Source organism: Pyxicephalus adspersus, chromosome 7 (genome assembly GCF_032062135.1).
Source record: "Pyxicephalus adspersus chromosome 7, UCB_Pads_2.0, whole genome shotgun sequence".
Taxonomy (NCBI): Eukaryota; Metazoa; Chordata; class Amphibia; order Anura; family Pyxicephalidae; genus Pyxicephalus; species Pyxicephalus adspersus.
Genome location: NC_092864.1, coordinates 23746754 through 23755134, shown reverse-complemented (window position 1 = coordinate 23755134; position 8381 = coordinate 23746754).

The following is an 8381-nucleotide window of genomic DNA, read 5'->3' as shown; positions in this document are numbered from 1 at the left end:
AACTTCAGCTGATCCCAGAGTGGAGAAAAGAATAAAAATGATCTCAGTTGCTAACACATACCATGAACAAAGAGATAATGGAATCGAAATGGTGGATGGAAAGGATAATACGTAGAAGCCGATCCCTCTAGATACAGGAATTCGTTCCCTGGCTCTTCTGGCTCCTATATTTAGTGACAGTGCAGATCATTATGTCCACCAAAAAGAAACTCTTCTTCCCCTTACCACACTCAACTAATGACTAGTGCTAATCACTATTTATGATGTTATTGCAAGAAGGAGGACGTAAGTGTCCAACAAAAAAAAGCCAGCCAGCAAACATCCAAAAAGGTGGGAAATTGTCCCAAAGATCCCGGAGTGGAGAACAGAAAGGAAATGAAGAGAGTTGCCAGCACATAACAAGAGACAATGGAATGGTGGATGAAAATTGTAGACTAGGAAGCATAGAAGATATGGGGTGCAAACTGTTTATATCACAAGGTACAAGGGAGAGAGGAGCATCAGCTGACCATGGAGAATTGGGAATGACTATGAAGGGAGAATATCAGCCTATTTGAATAATAGGTAGAGATGTAGCATGCCTATCATCAAACGAAAGAGAGAAAAAGATAGAAGGCAGAGAGTAAACATTCATAAGAAAGAAGTCAAAACATTAGATGATCACATGCCAGTGGGTGAGCAAGAAAGAGATCTAACGTGAATTTTTTTGTGGATGGAGAGAAAGCAAAAGTGGGATATATTGTAGATATAGGTGAGAGTGTGGACTGATCATTACCCATTGGAGGAAAAGGTAGAATGGGGCTGTGCATGGGTGGAAGAACAAAGGGGAGGATATATGTCATGGACAGGGGTGAGAAAAGGCAGAGAAAAAAGTGCAACAGAAAGCAGCAATAGCCTATTATGTTCCACTGAGAGAATATTAGAGATGAACCGTTCATGGACTGGTCAGGAAAGAGATAATTGGGTAGGCAGAGGGGAAGGTGATCATGGACTAGGGTAATGAGCTCATATGAATTGTGATTTCTTTTTTCTGAGGGAAGAATAGCAGTTTGTACCCTTTCCACTGATGTGTGATATTATAATAAATTGCCTGACAAAATTCATATGTTTGGTGTGTGCTGTAAATGTTTCAACTCTAAATATATTTGTAACAGTTTTTTTTATTGAGATACAAATTTATTGTCAGGTAATTTGTTGAAATGATGGTACAATTATGCTCACTCTGAGAGCTTTAAATACCTTTTTCATAATGGAACTTCAGTGTTTTCTAATGTTTCTAGCCGGTAGGTATTTACAGTGCCTTAAAAAGAATTTATTCCCCTCTGTGTTTGTTCAATTTTGTCAGATTACAACCTAGAATGTAAATGGATTTTCATTTGACTGTATTGTAATGGACTTAACAATATAGTATAAATAGTTGAAGTGGAATGAAGATAAAAGACCTTGTACACATATAAAAACAAGTAATAAGTTGTGAGTACACATATATTTATCTCTTTGTAATGAAACATCTAAATAGGATCTGGTGCAACCAATTACCTGCAGAAGTCACATAATTAGTTTTGATCCACAGGTTTGTAAGTGACACGATGTATATACACTATAAGATGTGGAGAAGTATAAATTGGGGTTGGGTTATGAACAATATCTCTTCGAATATGTCACATAGCCCCATTAAATCTATAATAACAAAATAAAAAAATAGCATCACTATAAACCTGACAAAAGAAGGCTGTCCACCAAAACTCACACCTTGCGCAAGGAGAACATTAATCATAGATGCAACAAAGACACCAAGGGTAACATTGAATAAGCAAAAAGCTTGTGGAGTAATAATTAACTTGCTATGGGAACAGCCTAAACTTCTTTAGTAAATCATTATTCTTTAAATGCTATAAAAATACTCATATGAGAGTAGTCATGGGTACAATAAATTATTGCAACCTCCTTCAATATAACCTGTTTGCAGCAGGACCCACTGGTAATAAAAATTAAACTTTTCACTCAGTTGTGCTTTCCCCTCTCATGAATCCAACAATTTGGGAGAACACGAACCACTGGTATGAAAACCAAGTGCTGCCAATCTCAGGATTTTACTACCAGTTGTTTACTACCAACACAAAATATCTGATTTAAGGAGATAGAGGGGGTGTTTATATCCTGGGCTCAATAGCAGTTTCCAGTGGATCCCAGATAGTTTATGGACCCAAATGCAAAATAATTATGAATTAGGATGTTCTCACAATTGGACTTTTTATGTACTTTTTTTATTTACTTTCCAAGGCTGGGGAGGATACACTTTCATCAGAGAAAGCTGTGTGATCCAACAAACCCGGAATGGATCTAGTCCAGGATTCAAAACATTTGCTAGCAAAAAGCATATACTTTGAACGAAACCATTCTAGGTATGCTGGATCACCCAGCTTCATTGATGAAAGTGTATCCTCTCCTGCCTTGAAGAGCTTTAATAAATCAGACCTAATGTACCTACCAATATCTTCCCTTGTGGCTCCCTTGAATTATAGATTTACAAATGGTTTCCCAAAAGCTGACACCAAAATCCAGTGCATCCACTCATAAAGTACAATATACATGTGTTAATTATTCTAATATATGGTAATGTATAATTTATTGGAACTAATTGGTGTGGGTAATGATAAATAAAATCCATTATATTAGATCAGGCACTAGGGAGGGTTACTTATCTCCTGTCATATTATTTGCAGTATCCTTTATTATTATTCATACTACTATTATGTTCTTCCCTTTTCTGGTTTTAAATGTCTTTTTCTCTTTCTTGTAAAAAAACAAAACATTTTTCATGTTAAGCATACTATGCTTGCCATCCCACTCTGGCACCATTTCTGGGTTCTTACTGCTAATTTAGTGCTGCAGATGTTCCCACAGCAGCTGGCGCCCCATTGTCCCCATGTGCAGATTTCAGAGCCAGTCTTCTGTTCTGTATCCTAAGAGGACCCCACCACTGCACAGCCAGAGGTAGTGACATGAACACCTAAAGAAGGACTTCTTCTTTGAGGAGGAGGAGGAGATTTGGAACCAGAAAATAGGGTGACAGTGACTTTAGTGGGGAAGTTAGTAAGGTTAGTATTTTCCTGGAGATTAGCTATAAGACATAATAAGAGATTCATATTTGGTTAAAAAATACACCTATGATTTTGCGTATTCATCATCATCAAGTTTTATTTCAGAGTTTTGTTTTAGTGAATATATCAAAGGAATATACAGAACAGATTAAAAAGCTTTTTCTTCAAAGACATTCAGAATGCAACACAGCTAACATTATAAAATCACTTATCTATTATTAGAATGATTATGTGTAAGCATTTTTGTGAATTCTTAGTGCTGGGTTTATGATATATGCCATACCGGCTTTCATTAAATTTGTATTCACCTTTTGAGTAAATGAGATGTCATGGTGTTTAATTATGAGTCAAGATAATAGATTTAAGGTTTGCTCAGAACACGTTCCTAATTTGTTAGGCTGAAAGCTTTGAGTTTGGAGTTTTCCTATAACGAAGGTCACATGTTCCATACTGCTATAATTTGAACGCTAGCAATGAAACAGCTTCTAGTCTATTGAATATTGTAAGGGTCCAGGCATTTATACACAGAAAATTTCAGGGTTTAGTATCCAACTATACTGTCAGTATCACATGATCATAGGATTTACAACAAATGTCATTCAAAGATAAACTTCAATCAAACAACAGAATATAGAGTAGACAAATTATTATTCTGCAAAGATATATAGTAATCAAATCTGTTAGGTATGTGATGGAATAAGGTATGTGAATACCTTTAAATATAAAATTCAGTGAAGCATTTCCCGGTGAAGGATCCACCAGGTCTATGTGTTTTCCTTGGTGGATTCTCCACCAAGGAATAATTCAGTGACTGTCAGATTTACCCATATGTGTCTGTTGGTGATGATTAACTTTAGACAAGCAATAGGATTCAATAAAAACTGTGAAAATAATACCCGTAAAGTTCATCTACAGGTTCCCTTTATATGTTATGAAATTCTGATCTCCATAATATTTTGGAGAGCAGACCTTTAACAGAGAGATTATGGAAGCTGCCATTTCTGACTTGGTTTTATAAAATATTGTTTGCTTACTTTAAGTTTTCTAGGCAGCTGGTATACACATGCACAACAGGATATAGATGATGGCAAGTTGGGAGGATTTGTGCAGTTGATCCCACTCCTTACATTACTTTATAACAATGTAGCCCCAGCTCTGTGCAAAAAAATGTTTCTGGTGTAGCCATTGAGTCTTAAGGTCTTTGAGTCTAGCAGGGTACAGACAGCTACAAATAACCTTTTTATTAGCTATAAACTGAACTATAAAAAAGCGTTGTCTTTTTTTTAAGTATTACCATAAAATTGCAGGAGTTTTTGTGGAATCAGAGAGAGTAGTCTTTTTGATGTTGGGGGACTGCATGGCAAACTAAATAATATAATGTGTCTATAGATTTACTTATATAATATAATATTGCTCTTTAAAATTGCATACAATTTTTATTAAAAGTTAAAAAAAACAGCCAATTTTCTTTATAAACGTGTAGAATACGATATATCTTCCAATGTAGATCTAGATTTTTCATGTGTCCTGAAACCAGACATTCTGTGGTCATTACACTGCCTCATTTTTACTATAGACTGACTTTAAGTTATAAATAAAGTTTTATTGAAATATTTTTGTTTTCATGAAAACAGTTTTCAATGAAATGCTATGAAGGCAGAAGAACTATAAATCTAAGTTTTCTGAATTTGGAAAGAACGGCATTGTTGGCTGAGGCTTGTATTTTGCACTATATAATGTAGATTTGTTTGTGATAGGACATGCATGCATTGGAAGTCCAGACCCTCAAAATAAATAAATAAAATATATTAAATAAACAAAATGTATTAGGAAAATTATATTACCAGGATGCATTTGGCGCTGGAAGTCCGCAGGGTAAACACAAATATTTGTAAATTGTTAACCTTCACTTTTTCAGCAGTTCTTTGTTTATTGTGATGCTTCCATATGGTTGATAATTAGTGCTGTTAGCAAAACTGATGTTAATTAAGAAAAAAAAGTCTACAGTGAGGATGAATAAACTATTGAAAAAAATGTATCATGAATCTATTTGCATACAGCACAGCTATTTTCTTGGTTGCTGTAAAATATTGAAAACTTTCAAAAAGTTGAAACTTTGTCTATCATAGAGCCCTATTTTTGTGCTTACAAGACATGACTTGTGGAAAGACAGAGTACTGCATTCAGTAAAATCCCCCCCCCCCCTTCGTAAACATAAATAGACAACACCAATTTTGGTTTAATGGCCCATAGGTCTTTTATTACACTTTAAACAACCTCCTAAATAATCATAACATTAACATAACAATAACAAACCAAATAGGACATTGTATTAACAATAACACAACCACAGTTAAATACCATTCTCCCAAACCCTATCCTTTGGGTACCGGTCCTCAAAGGTCTCCCCTTTTCATTAACCATTTTGGGATCTGCGCCACCATAATAAATATGCTCCCATCTGCACCAAGTTTGGGAACGATATAAACACTAATCGTACTCCCATCCCACAACCATTTCAACCATGATCATTCAACACAACATTCCAGAGTTTCCACACTGAAACCATGATTCAAACCAAATTCCTTTGAGGACCTCACTGCAGCCCATTAACTTACCCCGAAACCAAAATGAGAGGACGGATGGGAAAACTATTCCCTCACTCTGTCCCACCACTGATTGATCCCTCCCTCTCTATTTCTTGCCTATGCCTCCCTGTCTCTTTTTGCGTAAGACACCTAAAGGAGCTTTGGGACAAAATACCAAACATGGTGTTCTTGAAGCCCTCTACCATCACCTTTGCTGGACATGAAAAAGAAAGATGAAACAGTGTTTCAAATTCAGGAGCTACTAAATTCTCTAAGGAATACACATATAGGAAAACCGGCTTTCCATATATTAGGTAAAATTTACAGTTTAAGACACAACACAATGTCATATCATGTGTCCCTAATTCTAAAGATGGCACAAGATAATCTTATGGTTCTGTACAAAGGCTGGGACCAAAGGTTAGCATTAGTCACATGTAACATTCCCTCTGTTTTTATTATCTGTTGATCCTCCAAGTTAATACAATGGCCTGATTTGTTAAAGCTTTCCAAGGCTGGATAGATAGATTTTCAGCAGTGAATCTGGGTGATCCAGCAAACCTAGAATTAATTTTCTTAATAGTCATTTGCTAGCAAATGTTTTGAATCTTGGACCCGCCCTATTCCAGGTTTGCTGGATCACCTAGCTTCACTTCAAAGTGTATCCTCTCCAGCCTTGGAGACCTTTATTAAATGAGGGCAAATGCCTCAGTACAGTCTGCTGCTCTAACAGCTTCCTTTTCATCTCTTCACATTGAGCCAGAAAACTGAACCATTCCACAACCGCACCTGAAGGCCTGAAAAATAAAATCTATGATCATTACTGGGTGTCAAGCAATTGAAAATAGGCACCAGGGTTGTTTACCCACTGGGATCCTCAAATCTAATCTGAGCAAGCTGTACATGATGGTACATGGTTTTAGTGAAGGGCTGAAATATTTTTCAGAATTAAGTACTTAATAAGCATATTAAACACTATCACCCAGAATATTTGTGCTGTGGTTGTACCCAAAAGAAGGTCATCTTTAAAGGGAAGGACCAAGTGAGCAAAGACTGATTGTAAATATTGTGCTTTTGTGTAGTATACTACCAGCCGACCTGAGCATTTATTCCATGTAAATGTCTTCAATAGATAACTAATTAATAATACCATTATACCCCAAATGTAATACATTTATTAATTACAGTCACATTGCAGAAAACAGAGATCTTCTTTACCCATCCATCAACCTCACCACCTTATCACATCCTTAGAGCCCCATATTGCATGCTCACTTACTATTTCTGCTGCTGTATTGGCTGTACAATTTATACAAGTAATAAAAAATATATCTGATCATAGCTATAAGTACAGGATCCAAAATGACAGGTTTATTTATGTAATAAGCCTATTATGTTCACAACTATGGAAATATACACTGCCAGGCTGGTGGTTCAGTTTCTGCAACATTCTGTGCCCAAATGAGGTCAGCTGACTACATGAATGTACTGAATGACCCCATTTGTTTATCAATAGATATTTTTTTCCCTGATGGCATAGTCATTTTCCAAGATGACAATGCCAAGATTCATTTGGCTCAAATTGTGAAAGAGGTTATAGGAGCATGATACATAATTTTCACACATGTATTGGCTACCACAATAGACTTTAATACCAAGGAAAATCTTTGGGATGTGCTGGGGAAGACTTTATGTAGTGGTCTAATTCTCCCATAATTAATATAAGATATTGGTGAAATGCATGCAAATCTGGGTGGAAGGGAGGGAGGATGAGTGAGCGCCACCCTCCTGTACTTTCTTCCATAGGAGTGAACAACAGTCCTTTCCAATCGATCATTAATTAATCCAGCCTGCCAAACAGACTGTTGAACAATGTTGGCGTACACAAGTCAGATTTTCATACAAGATGAGCATGACCATTCCTTACAGGGAACTATTATCCAACATGTTTACACGTCAGATGATTCTAGGCAGATACGAGCTGTCAGGCGCATCTCGGATGAGAATCTGACATGTGTCAGATCCTCCTGTGTCAGATCCTTGGCGGATCCATGAACGACCGCATTGGAAGTAAAGGGAGGAGAGCGCAGTGGAGTGCCGCTTGTTGTTCTCCCACTCCCCTCTCCATAGAACAGAACAATGTTGTATGAACCTTGCTCGTTTATTCATTTTTCCAGTTGTTTGTTGTTGGAAATGATCATTAAAGATCACAATAATTGACCACGTGTACAAAGCCTAAACCTGTATCCTCACTTTTTGAAAACTCCATTACTATCTGTGATATGAGTGTCATATGTCTTGTAATAAATCTGAACTCCAAACAAACAGCTAAATACACAGATTTATACAGCTCAATCCACAGAACAAGCTTGTCTAGCAGGGGAGGGGACCTGATTTGCTCTATGTCACCTTCACTTACTCCCCTATCCCATTCCGTGAGCATTGTGAAAAAATATATATATATTATTTAAAAATATTTATAGATGTAATATTGATTGAAGAGAATTATTATTATGTGCCTTTTACATGTGCCTGGTTTTAAGCTTTGCCCGAATATTTCTAAAAATAAACATTTTATAAAATTACAAAAATAAATTCATCGCATATCCTAATAAACTAACACATGTTATTTACATTGTCTCCAGACCATCGGAATTAGTGCTGGGTTGAATTCCACTGTAAAGCCGCT